Source organism: Lontra canadensis, unplaced genomic scaffold (assembly GCF_010015895.1).
Source record: "Lontra canadensis isolate GAN:19392208 unplaced genomic scaffold, GSC_riverotter_1.0 scaffold134, whole genome shotgun sequence".
NCBI lineage: Eukaryota > Metazoa > Chordata > Mammalia > Carnivora > Mustelidae > Lontra > Lontra canadensis.
The window spans coordinates 3956077-3970408 of NW_022631128.1; positions in this window are offsets into that span (position 1 = coordinate 3956077).

Below are 14332 nucleotides of genomic sequence, written 5' to 3' on the forward strand. Positions count from 1 at the left end.
GAGAGGCCTGTGCCCTGTGGGAGACCAAACAGAAGGAATTAGATTCATGTAAGTGATGCAAGAAGAACACAGTGAAGTCCCATGCTATCTCTAAATCATAAATCCCCCCTATCCTCCCTGAACACTTGGTTCCAAACACACAGATTTTACAGTATAGTCCCTAAGACCCACTTAGGTATCCTGTCACCTCTTTGGCTTCAAGTTCTCTCACTCCCCTTCCACTCTAATGACAATGAAACACTCACAAGTCATACTCTCACCTTAAGGACTTTTCACTATTTGTTCCCTCTGCCTATAATGCTCTTCACCCTTGATACACTAGATGTCCTCCTATTGCCTCTAATAATTCAGCTCTCAGCTTAAACCTTAGCTCCTTATAGAGGTCTTATCTTCCTATCTAATAGCGTCTGCTTCCAACCTGATCATTCTCCATTCCCCTTACCTTGCTTTTTTTTTTACTCAATAGCCCTTATTCCCACCTAACTTGATATATTTACATCTTTGTTATCATATCTCTCCAAGAGATGTAAAAGTTGTGTAAAACTATTCATTCTGTACCATACTCACATGGCCATTTGTAAATGCAATAACCTTTTAGCACTCACAAAAGATATGGGCACACACAGGGGAGAAGACTGGTTTCAGTGTGATCTTCACTAGGCAAAGAAGATGGAATAAAAGGAAGACACTCAGGTATCTTCTGTACAAGACATTTCATGTTACATCAAGCAAGGACCTTCCCTGAAGTTGGAGTTGTCGGGGGCAGGGCAGGCTGTGGTCTCTGGGGTCTGAAAGTGTCACTCTTTTTTTCCAGTGAATCTAGAACAACTGCACCTAGAAGTGGTCTTGAGGAAAAAGCAAGGCATTTAATACTTGTTCGGTCTTTCAATGTGTGTGTGTGTGTGTGTGTGTGTGTGTGTGTGCGCGCGCGCGCACGTGTATACATGTATATGCATGTATGTACCTGCTTCTGGCCAAGTCATCTCACAAAAGTTATTTTTCCCATAGTAGACAGATGAATTCTTTTGAAACAAATCAAGTCACATCCCTCCTATAATGAAATGACTTTCTACCTACAATCTCACTCATAGTAAACAGAGATATCCTGCCAGTGAGCTGCAAATTAGATGTTATCTGGGCCCTTAACCTCTCCATTTCACCTTTTACCACTTACCTTGGCTGAGTTCACTCCAGTCATGCTAACCTTTTCACTACCTAGACATTCACTAAGAACCTTCCAAAATCTCAGAGTCTTTGAATTTGCCATTCCTTTTGTTTTTTTTATTATGTTATGTTAGTCACCATACAGTACATCATTAGTTTTTGATGTAGTCTTCCATGATTCCTCTTGCATGAAGCAGTCTACTCACCGATACTAATTTTCATTAGTAATGACAGTTATTCATATGTTAGTAAACTTAATACCTGCCCCCATTAGTCTGTTGATTCCTTAATGGCAATTAATCACCCTTTTTTTTTGTTCATTGAATTTTTTCCAATTCAAGCCCAAAGTCTGACACACTTATAACTATCAAATAATTGTTTATGGAAATGAATTTGAATCAGTTCCTAGCAGGATAAAGGATTATTATTATTTTAAACTCAGCCTCTCTAGAAGAAACAGCAAGAGGAAACCAGGGTAAGAAAGAGATAAAATACATAGGGAGCCAGACAGGCTAAAACCATTCAGAAACTTAAAAGCAGCAGTATCCAATTCAGCTAACCATCCCTCCATCCATTTAATAATCCAGTCATCCTACCAGCCATCTAGTCACCCAATCTTCCATCTATACATATATCTATCTTTCCAAATTATCCAGTATATCTGCTCTTCCATTTCCTCACCCTTTGCAACTAACCATCCATTCATCCAACTATTTACCCATCCATCTTTTCATCTAACCAACAATTAAACCAACCATCTATTCATCCAGCCATCCATTCATCTATTTCATTATCCAACCATCTACCTACCATATATCAATTTAGTCATCCACATAGCTGTTTGTCCACCCATTCAAACATGCATATATATAAAACCATCATCCGATTATCCATCCATCTATTCATACATACATATGTACAAAAATTCATACCATCACCCAACCAGCCATCACCTCTTCCTTTCAACCACTCATTTATCCAGTCATTTATTTGTTCTTCCTCTAATCTATTTTTATATCTATCTATTCAACTGATATTCCATCCATTCATCCAACCATTTATTCATCCATCTGCACATTCATAAACCCATCCAACAAATATTTGCCATTTCCAAGAGGATAAAAGAATCATCCAGAAGTAAAGGCAAAGTTCATATGAACCCAACTTTTCTCAGAAGCTCACCTTTGCTGTGTGTGTGTGTGTGTGTGTGTGTGTGTGTGTCTGTGGTGTGTAAAACCTGATGCCTCAGTGGCCAGGCAAATGACTGCAGAACAAACTGCCAATTTCTGATAGACACTTATGGAGTTCCTACTCTGTACCAGCTCATGGAAGAGAGCAACACCTGCAGGAGCACACAGACTATTCTGGCACCTGATGATTCTGTTCAGTTCATGCAAATATGGGTCCTTACCATGTGCCAAGGCCAATAAGATGAATGAATAAAATACAGGTTTATCCTCTAGGGCCCAATCTGAGTAACAGGGACTCTGGATGAGAGATACAGAGTCAGAGGACTGGGATTCATTTAAGTTAGTTTGGCATCTTCCACCTAATAATATTCCCAACCCCCATTCTTTCTGTGAGTTCTCGCAGGTCCTCCTCGGTTCCTCTCCCCATAGATACACTGAGGTTCTTCCTGATACAATGTAAAGGAAAGGAAAGTGAGGCCCAAAGGTAAGAGGTCTCCACCCTGCCTTGCTTACTTTCACAGGGACTCTGATACAGGTAAAGTAGGAGGACTTACAGCATCATCTGAGCCAGCTGTTTTATGAGAAGGGATAATCTGCACTCAGAAAAAGGCTCTTCTTCCATAGCAGAGTGATGGGAAGCTGAAGGGGGAGTTGGGGAATAAACTGATGACCCCCAACCCTTATGGCTGACCTCTTAGTAAACTGTTTGAAGAGGAGAACAGGAAGGCAAAGGCATTCCTGAAGGCAGCTGCGAAACAACACTAGCAACTGCAACACAAGCACAGGAGGTGGACAGGGAGTACCTTTGTAAAGGGCTATCTGTGGGGGAAGCAGGGAGGAGTCAGACTCAGACCTTTCCTGGGAAAGGTGTCCTTGGGGAGCATAGACTGAGGTCCTCAGACATCAAAAACCCCCATACCTTCATCCAACCCTCTTCTTTCTCTCCTCTTTTTTTTCCTTTCCTCTTCTCTTATCCTTCTTTTCACCCCCACCCCAAGCTCTTTTTTCTCCTTCCCTCTCCTTCTTCCCTTCTTCCTCAATACAGCATCCTTCCTTTCCTCTTCCCCCTCTTCCATCACTTGTTCCTTCTTCTCCTCTACCTCCTAATACTCTCCCTTCACTCCTAATCCTCTTCTACAATATTTTTCCTCCCACATTCCCTCACTCTTCTCCTCATTTTCTCTCTGCTCATCCCCATCCTCTCCTTTTTCTCTCTTCTTTCCTTCTCTTCTTTGTATAAACTTTGTTTCCCTATTCCTCCTCCTCTATTTCACCATGTGTCCAGGATGGTGGTGGAGATGAAGAAGCTGTGTATGCAGTTCCTCTCAGAAACTTATATTGCCTCAGAAGAAGGAACCAACAAAGAAGAGGTAGGGAGGCCAGGGAAGGAGGAGAAAGACAAAGACAGAAACAGGGAAATGGAAAGAATAGGGTTTTGTGTCCCTAAGTACATGGATCCCTGTGAAGGGGCAAGCAGGCAAGCATGGAGCTGCTACATAGGAGCAGAGGAGCACATGAAAGCCTATCTGACCACTTTGTCTAGAAAGGGCATTCCTGCAAGGGGGCATAGCTGGTGCACAGATACTGACATGGAATCACTGAGGCAGTGAAAATACAGAGAGGAGCTAATGAAGAGTGTGAGTGCTAAGGTTCTAGGAGACTTGTACACCCCAGAGCTCTAGGTCCCCACCCCAAAACCCTCTCATTCTTTAAAGGTACAGCACCTTCAGCAGACCATCCAGAAACTCCCTGCAGGACCCAAGGAGACCAACTCAAAACTGATCCCAGGAGGGGCCACTTACCTTCCTAAGAAGAGAGTAAAATAACCTTACTTAAGTGTAGTCAGGAAATTAATGATCCTTAAGCTGAACTGTAATGTAAATTTGTGGTATTTTTTCATGTTAGTGACAATATACTAAAAAATACTCTTTTACTGGCATATTTGTACACATATCCATTTATTTCCTTTGGAATAAATTGTTGAAAGGACATTGTTGATTCAGTGCTTCTGCATATTTAATCTTTGATGAACGTTGACTTCCATAAAGATTGAATCACTTCACAATACAATCAGCAGTTTATGAGTGTTTCACCAAATTTACATCATTTAAAAATTTTCATATAGGTACCATCATCAGCTCCTTTCTATAGGTGAAGAAAGTATGGCTTCTGGAGGCTTGGTAGCAATCACCAGATCACTCACCAGTTAGCTGTAGAGCCATACTTTTCACTGTAGAAATGTTTCTGTCCAGAGCTTGTGAACTTGATTGAAATCCTGGGTATCATTAATCACTGCTACTCTGAAGACCTAGACTCACTTGCTCTTTATTTCAAAACCTCGTCTCTTTTTTATGATCTATCATTTAGGTTTGGAATTAAAAGAGCAAAAAGAAAACATAACTAAAAATTTAAGCAGTTTTTAGCCTCTGTGCAAGGGTTTTTCTGTACTGATAGTAATTCTCTGCTTGTTAAAATGACCAAAACAAGAAAACCAAAGCCATCTTTCTGATCAGAGATGATTCCTTTTAATAAGTTGTTTTGATGAATCAGGTTTGCTAGAGGTAGTGGGCCCTCATAATGTACTTCCACAGGGCATTTTGGTTCCAGCCTGGTGAACTTCAGCCATCAGCACTCAGGCCTCAGTGGAGGGGATCCTGATCTCTTACCTCCACCTCTTTACTCCAGGCAAGGACTTGGGACTTTCCCAGATTTCCTACTTCACAGCAGATACCAGGCTATGATATTTAATGAGATGTTATCTGTACTTCTTGCACTGTGGGAGAGAAGTATAACACAAATATTAGGACTTAAAACCAACTGTTAAGAGACCTCATGTCAATGGACCTGTTCAGACAGGTCTATTCTGGGATTTCTCACTATGCCAGTTTCTTGCCTGGATGCCAGCTTGCCTCCAAATGGCCAGGGGCAGTTCACTACCCCCACCCAAGATGTTTTATGAGATTTTATACCTGGGAATCATGGCCAAACTTGCTACCAGCCCAAAAAAGAATGTTGGAAAATGTCCCTCATCTCCGTGTAAGAAGGGGGAATTTAGAGTACCTTCATTTTGGCTTCAGGACCCACCTTCATCTAAAATGTGTAACAACAGACCATTCTCTTTCAGAAGAAACCCCATCCAGACACCTAGGGGGTGGTCTGAGAAGACATTTACAAAATAATCTGACAGTCTCTTTCCATAGTTAGATTACTACTGCCCTTAACACAAATGAGGTTGTTTCCTTCTTTTGTCTTTTTTCTGTATATACCATTTATCATTCACTGGGCTTCTATAGAAATGCCAGGTGAAGCATGATATTCTCTCTTATTCATTCTCAGAGAAAATCAGAAGGCATATTATTATTAACATTTTTCATGCCCTTTGCACCAGGTCACACTAACCTCCCCCAATTAATAAAAGAATCTGAGCATCTCTCCTGTTCTAGCCATTGGAGTGAAAGCAATGTGCCACAGTGGTTACAAGATTGGGCTTTAAAGGACTGGGTGAAAATCCTGCTTCGACTATTTGTGTGCTGACTGACTGTCAGCATGTCACTGAACCTCTCTGACTATCATTATCTTTATTGAAAAAATTAGGTAATGCCTATATCTAAACTAATAGGGACCTTGCTTTGATCATTAATTCATATAATTAAATATAATCGAAGACTTTAGAATGTTTGTCTAAACATTAGCTATCACTGTACCACTGGTGAGCATGTCTCAAATCTGTTATATTTCAGAGAATTCAACATTGTGGCACCATCTCTATGCCCTTGGAATTTATGTGATCATGACCACTAGCTTATTCAGTCCTTATGTTTGTAATGTGAAGCCAGAATTACCCCACGTGAAAAAGCTCCTTACATGAACACGTGCAGATGTGGAAGACGAGAGAAAACCCCAGAATGTAAAATCTTTCCAGTGGATGTTCATAGGGAGGAGGCAACACTGAGACCATGGGTAAATATATTTTTTTCTCTAAGTCTGTACTACAAAACCAGGGAAGATATTTTCAGTCTTTAAAACTTAACAATAAAATCATTAAAATATTATAATAATTACAGAAAAAATTATCAATCCCAAAGGTAAATATTTAGTCAAGGATGGAAACAATTATCAGTATCAGTGCCCATTCCAGCACTGTCCAGGGTAGAAAAAGTCTTACCACGGGGATTATGCATATGCCAGACCCCATTTGCAAGGGTTTAACAATTGCTAGGTAAATACAATGGGCTACTTTATTCTGATGTCATTAAAAGGTTAAATTATATGCAATTTCATGTCAGCTGTCTCCTGTTCCTTGAAATCTGAACTAAGGGACCATTTTCACTCTGCATCATTTCTTTTTTTTTTTTAAAGATTTTTATTTATTTATTTGACAGAGAGAGAGAGTGAGAGAAGGAACACAAGCAGGGGGAGTGGGAGAGGGAGAAGCAGGCTTCCCGCAGAGCAGGGGGCCTGATGTGGGGCTCAATCCCAGGACCCTGGGATCATGACCTGAGCCGAAGGCAGATGCTTAACAAGAGCCACCCAGGCACCCCCACTCTGTTATTTGTTAGGCATGGGCACATACATATGCACATACAGCTGCATTTCCCTTGCCCCCACACACCTACATATACACCTACCTCCTTTCTCATAAGATGTTCTTTGGCTTTGATTGATTTAGGATTGAGCATGTGGCCCAGTGCTGGGCAATGCGCACTGAAGAGAAGTCTGCTGAGGTGATTTTGGATATATTTCTCTATTTAAAAAAAAAAAGAGATGCTATAAGAGACCAAATATTTCAGCCTTTGTATATTGCCCTGTCTGGATTTAGGACCAGAAATGCTGCAATCAAGCCTAGTCTCATGAATCTCAACAGCAGAAATGAAAATCATCATGGAAAGAGTTACATGCAGCAACATTTTACTTTGTCCATAGCAGAGATCAATATCAACATTGGCATAGGAAGGCAGTTTATACAGAAATATAAAAAATCAGAATTGAAAAGCTCATTTTTTTTTAGATTAAAAAAAAAAAGAAGCCTGGTCAGCTGTGCTCCAAAACCTTCACTGGTACTTTATTTTAAATACTGTGCTAGGAGCATGAAGGACACAGAGATGATATATGATGTGGGAAACAAAGGCAAAAGAAAAATTTAATTAAATTAATTAAATTAAATTTCCTTACTACTTAGTGCCCATTGATAAGTCCTTGAAACAGGCAGTGTGACATTTCTCTAGGAACACAGCTGCCTCGAAGTTAATACTTTGCTAAGGTCAAAAGGCACTCTTAGTCCAAGCCCTAGGATCCTGCAGGTCTTCTTTAACATATGAAAGTTCTTTTGGAAACTTAATTTATCTCTACACCGCAAGATACATGTTGGCAATCATCCCCCAAGCATATGACCCATTGATATATATCTGAAGGGTCTCATGACTCAGGTTTTATCGGACAGTAATAAATAAACTTTCCCAACAATTGTTAGCCCCCTCAACGTCCTGGAAACCTTACTTCCAAAAGACTTAACGCTATCCCTAATCCCCTCTAACCTTGAAAGTACATGATTAGCTACACATCATGACCCCAGGGCAACTTTTTCTGCCCACAGGTCCTGTCCCCATGCTTTAATAAAACCACCTTTTTGCACCAAAGATGTCTCAAGAATTCTTTCTTGGTTCTTGGCTCCAAACCTTAATATCTTTCCTACATCAATGCACATAGGGTATCTGCCTTGGGGAGATCAACAATATGGAGGAATGATATAAACATCATTTCTATAACTTATAGTGAATATCAACTCTGTGTTCAACTCTTTACATTTGTTATTTCCCAAAGGCCTAAGAGAAACATGTGACTACTCCCCTTCTGCAGTTGAAGAAATAGGTTGAAATGAGTTAGGTAAATTAGGTAGTTAAGTGGTAGAACTTGGATTCACATTCAGGCCTGTTGAAATCCAAAGGGGGCCTTTTATCCACTCACTAGGGAAACACTGTTTATATTACAGTTATTGAGATGTAGATGTCATTTCTTTTTTTCTTTTTTTAACATTTTTTTAATTTATTTTCAGCATAACAGTATTCATTGTTTTTGTACCACACCCAGTGCTCCATGAAATCCGTGCCCTCTCTAATACCCACCACCTGGTTCCCCCAACCTCCCACCCCACCACCTCTTCAAACCCTTCAGATTGTTTTTCAGAGTCCATAGTCTCTCATGGTTCACCTCCCCTTCCAATTTCCCCCAACTCCCTTCTCCTAACTCCCCATGTCCTCCATGCTATTTGTTACGCTCCACAAATAAGTGAAACCATATGATAATTGACTCTCTCTGCTTGACTTATTTCACTCAGCATAATCTCTTCCAGTCCCGTCCATGTTGCTACAAAAGTTGGGTATTCATCCTTTCTGATGGAGGCATAATACTCCATAGTGTATATGGACCACATCTTCCTTATCCATTCGTCCATTGAAGGGCATCTTGGTTCTTTCCACAGTTTGGCGACCGTGGCCATTGCTGCTATAAACATTGGGGTACAGATGGCCCTTCTTTTCACTCCATCTGTGTCTTTGGGGTAAATACCCAGTAGTGCAATTGCAGGGTCATAGGGAAGCTCTATTTTTAATTTCTTGAGGAATCTCCACACTGTTCTTCCAAAGTGGCTGCACCAACTTGCATTCCCACCAACAGTGTAAGAGGGTTCCCCAAAATCAAAAGCTTCTGTAGATGTCATTTCTGATGACAGAGTCATCTTCCTACTAACATAGGAGGATACTTGAAAAGTTGTGGCATGCCTTAAAAGAGTAGGTCAGAGTCCAGAGAATCTATGCTGAAACCAACCAGCTTGAGGTCCGACTACTAGACATTTTTATACATAAGTAAGGATTAGGTGCTGTGGACAATGGTGGAAGCGTCAGAGGCCCCCTCTAGGTAAAATAGAAGTTTTACCTAGTTTGAAAAGCTTGGGAGTCATTATTCCTTTTTGTCATTACTCCTTAAATTGGGCCAATGTCTAAAAGAAAGCAGTTCTTATGGCATAGTTATGAGCTGGGAAAAGGAAGATTAAAGGCCTGCCTTAGATCCCTATAACTGCTCACAGATAAACAGGGCTTTACTTCCAGAATTATCCTTTGGGGGAACACCAGGAAAATATAAAGTCTTCCAGAAATCTTTCCCCAGAAGCTTCCCCATGATCCAAGTCTATTAACTTGAGCATATTTTAATAATCCATGTTAAACAGAGGCAGGGAAGGTGAGATAAATTAAAATGGAGAAACTCAAAAGAGAAAACTTGGTTTAAAACAATTGCATGGGATTTTAGACTAGTAGAACTAAAGTGGACAATTTTATTACTACCATTGTTTTGTGACCTTGAATAAGTAACCTATCCTCTAGGACCTATATGCTTACATGATTACTTCCTTCACTGAGATATTCAGTCCTTGAAAGGCAGGGCCTTGAGGTAGGGCTTTTGCATATCCAATTTTCAGGACACTTCCTGAGATCTAGTAGACATCAATGGATATTTAATTGAATAATTTATTTATGATGATAACATTGGTTAGAGAAATAGCCTTCATTCCAAATGGAATTAGTATAGTAGATCCTGTCTGTGTAAGCAATAATATGTGAAATCTTTGTGTATCAAGCAATATGGTATTCTCATATATTTTTCTACATTAACCTGGAGACCCACTAGCAAAATTACCCATATACAGGGGAGGAGTCAAGATGGCGGAGAAGTAGCAGGCTGAGACTACTTCAGGTAACGGGAGATCAGCTAGATAGCTTATCTAAAGACTGCAAACACCTACAAATCCAACAGGAGATCGAAGAGAAGAAGAACAGCAATTCTAGAAACAGAAAATCAACCACTTTCTGAAAGGTAGGACTGGCAGAGAAGTGAATCCAAAGCGAAAGGAAGATAGACCGCGGGGGGTGGGGCCGGCTCCTGGCAAGCGGCGGAGCAATGGAGCACAAAATCAGGACTTTTAAAAGTCTGTTCCACTGAGGGACATCGCTCCAGAGGCTAAACCGGGGTGAAGCCCATGCGGGGTCAGCGTGGCCTCAGGTCCCGCAGGGTCACAGAAGGATCGGGGGTGTCTGAGGGTCGCAGAGCTTACAGGTATTAGAACGGGGAAGCCGGCTACAGAGACGGAGCCGAGGAGTGAGCTCACAGCTTGGGGTTACCTTGAACTGGTCGCAGGCTCGGTCAGCTCGGAGTGCGGCTGGAGGCCAGGCAGACGGGAGTAATTGGGCGCTATTCTCTGAGGGCGCACTGAAGAGTGGGGCCCTGGGCTCTCGGCTCCTGCAGGCCAGAGACTGGGAGGCCGCCATCTTCCTTCCTGTCCTCCAGAACTCTACGGAAAGCGCTCAGGGAACAAAAGCTCCCAAAAGCAAACCCCAGTGGATTACTCAGCCCAAGGCCCCTGGTAAGGGCATTGCAATTCCGCCTGGGGCAAAGACACATGAGAATCACTACAACAGGCCCCTCCCCCAGAGAACAACAAGAAATCCAGCCAGGACCAAGTTCACCTACCAAGGAGTGCAGTTTCAATACCAAGGAGAGCAGCGGAATTCCAGAGAAGGAGAAAGCAAAGCACGGGACTCATGGCTTTCTCCCCATGATTCTTTAGCCTTGCAGTTAATTTAATTTTTTTTTCCTTTTCAATTTTTTTCTCTTCTTCTGCATTTTTTTAACTTTTACCCTTTTCATTTTTAACATTTTTTAACTAGTTAATCTAATATATATATATATTTTTTTCTTTTATATATTTTTTCTTTATTCGTTTTCTTTTTTTAATTGTTTCTTTTCTTTTCTTTTTTCTTTCTGAACCTCTTTTTATCCCCTTTCTCCCCTCTCACGATTTGGGATCTCTTCTGATTTGGTTAAAGCATATTTTCCTGGGGTTGTTGCCAACCTTTTAGTATTTTACTTGCTCCTTCATATACTCTTATCTAGACAAAATGACAAGGTGGAAAAATTCACCACAAAAAAAAGAACAAGAGGCAGTACCGAAGGCTAGGGACTTAATCAATACAGACATTGGTAATATGTCAGATCTAGAGTTCAGAATGATGCTTCTCAAGGTTCTAGCCGGGCTCGAAAAAAGGCATGGAAGATATTAGAGAAACCCTCTCGGGAGATATAAAAGCCCTTTCTGGAGAAATAAAAGAACTAAAATCTAACCAAGTTGAAATCAAAAAAGCTATTAATGAGGTGCAATCAAAAAGGGAGGCTCTCACTGCTAGAATAAATGAGGCAGAAGAGTGAATTAGCAATATAGAAGACCAAATGACAGAGAATAAAGCAGCTGAGCAAAAGAGGGACAAACAGCTACTGGACCACGAGGGGAGAATTTGAGAGATAAGTGACACCATAAGAAGAAACAACATTAGAATAATTGGGATTCCAGAAGAAGAGGAAACAGAGAGGGGAGCAGAAGGTATATTGGAGAGAATTATTGGAGAGAATTTCCCCAATATGGCAAAGGGAACAAGCATCAAAATCCAGGAGGTTCAGAGAACCCCCCTCAAAATCAATAAGAATAGGTCCACACCCCGTCACCTAATAGTAAAATTTACAAGTCTTAGTGACAAAGAGAAAATCCTGAAAGCAGCCCGGGAAAAGAAGTCTGTAACATACAATGGTAAAAACATTAGATTGGCAGCAGACTTATCCAAAGAGTCTGTTTCTTCATTTTCCTCTCTTTCCACCCCCTCCATGGTTGTTTGTTTCATTTCTTAAATTCCACATATGAGTGAAATCATATGGCATTTGTTTTTCTCTGTCTGACTTATTTTGCTTAACATAATACTCTCTAGCTCCATCCATGTCATTACAAATGGAAATATTTATTCTTTTTTATGGCTGAGTAGTACACACACATGCACACATGCACACACACACACACAACCCACATCTTCTTTACTCATTCATTAGTCAATGGACACTTGGGTTGTTTCCATAACTTGGTTATTGTAGATAATGCTGCTATAAACAGTGGGGGACAAGTATCCTTTTGAATTAGTGTTTCTGTACTCTTTGAGTAAATATCCAGTAGTGCAATTGCTAGATGGAAAGGTAGCTCTATTTTAATTTTCTGAGGAAACTCCACACTGTTTTTCACAATGGCTGCACCAGTTTGCCTTCCCACCAAAAAGCCCTCAACAAAGTAGGTTTAGAGGGAACATACCCAACATAATCAAGGCCACATTAGATACACCTAACATTATTCTCAATGGGCAAAAATTGAGATTTCCCCCCAAAGTCAGGAACAAAACATGTATGTCCATTCTCACCAAAGGAATCTGAATCAGTAAGGAAGAAGTAAAACTTTCACTATTTGCAAATGACATGATACTGTATATAGAAAACCTGAAAGACCACCAAAAAACTGTTAGAATTACAGGACACAAAATCAACGCACAGAAAGCTGTTGTATTTCTATACACTAATAATGAAGCAGCAGAAAGAGAAATTAATAAAACAATCCCATTTATGGGGTGCCTGGGTGGCTCAGTGGGTTAAAGCCTCTGCTTTCGGCTCAGGTCATGATCCCAGGGTCCTGGGATCGAGCCCCACATTGGGTTCTCTGCTCCGCAGGAAGCCTGCTTCCCTCCCACCCCCACCTGCCTCTCTGCCTACTTGTTATCTCTGTCTGTCAAACAAATAAATAAAATCTTAAAAAAAAACAAAAAATCAAACAAACAAACAAACATCCCATTTACAATTGCACCCAAAATAATAAGATAGTGAGGAATAAACCTAACCAAAGAGGTGAAAGACCTATAAGACTTTTCAGAGTACACTCTAAAAATTGTTTTAAAATGATGAAAGAAATTGAAGATGACATAAAGAAATGGAAAGACATTCCATGCTCATGGATTGGAAGAACAAATATTGTTAAAGGGTCTATACTACCCAAAGCAATGTACACATTTAATGCAATCCCTATCAAAATACACCAGCATTTTTCATGAAACTAGAGCAAAAATCCTAAAATTTGTATGGAACCACGAAAAACCCCGAGTAGCCAAAGCAACTTGAAAAAGAAAAGCAAAGCTGTAGACATCATAATTCTGGACTTCAAGTTATATTTCAAAGCTGTGGAGAACAAAACAGTATGGTAGTCACAGAAAAACAGACACACAGATCAATGGAGCAAAATAGAAAACCCAGAAATGACGCCAAAACTGTATGGTCAATTAATCTTCAACAAAGCAAAAAGAATATCCAATGGGGAAAAGACTATCTTGTCAACAAATGGTATTGTGAAAACTGAACAGCAACTTGCAAAAGAATGAACCTGGACCACTTTCTTTCACCGTACACAAAAATTCAAAATGGATCAAAGATCTGAATATGATACCTCAATACCATAAAAATCCTAGAAGGGAGCACAGGCAGTAATTTGACTGACATTGGACAGAGCAACATTTTTCTAGGTATGTCTCCTGAGGCAAGCAAAAATAAACTATTGAGACTACATCAAAATAAAAATCTTCTGTACAGCAAAGGAAACAATCAACAAAACTAAAAGATAACCTATGGAATGGGAGAATATATTTACAAATGACATCCAATAAAAGGCTAGTATCCAAAATATATAAAGAACTTACAAAACTCAACACATAAAATACAAATAACCCAATTAAAAAATGGGAAGAAGACATGAGCAGACATTTCTCCAAAGAAGACATCCAGATGGCCAACAGACTCATGAAAAGATGTTCATCATCACATCATCAGGGAAATAAAACTGCAATGAGATATCACCTCACATAATGAGTCAGTATGGCTAAAATAAAAAACATGGGAAACAACAGATGTTGGTGAAGATGTGGAGAAAAAGAAATCCTCATGAACTGTCACCCATAAAAAAAGAATGAAATTTTGCCACTTGCAACGACCTGGATGGAGCTAGAGAGTATAATGCTAAGCAAAATTAGTCTGACAGAGAAAGACAAATACCATAGGATTTCACTTGTGGAATT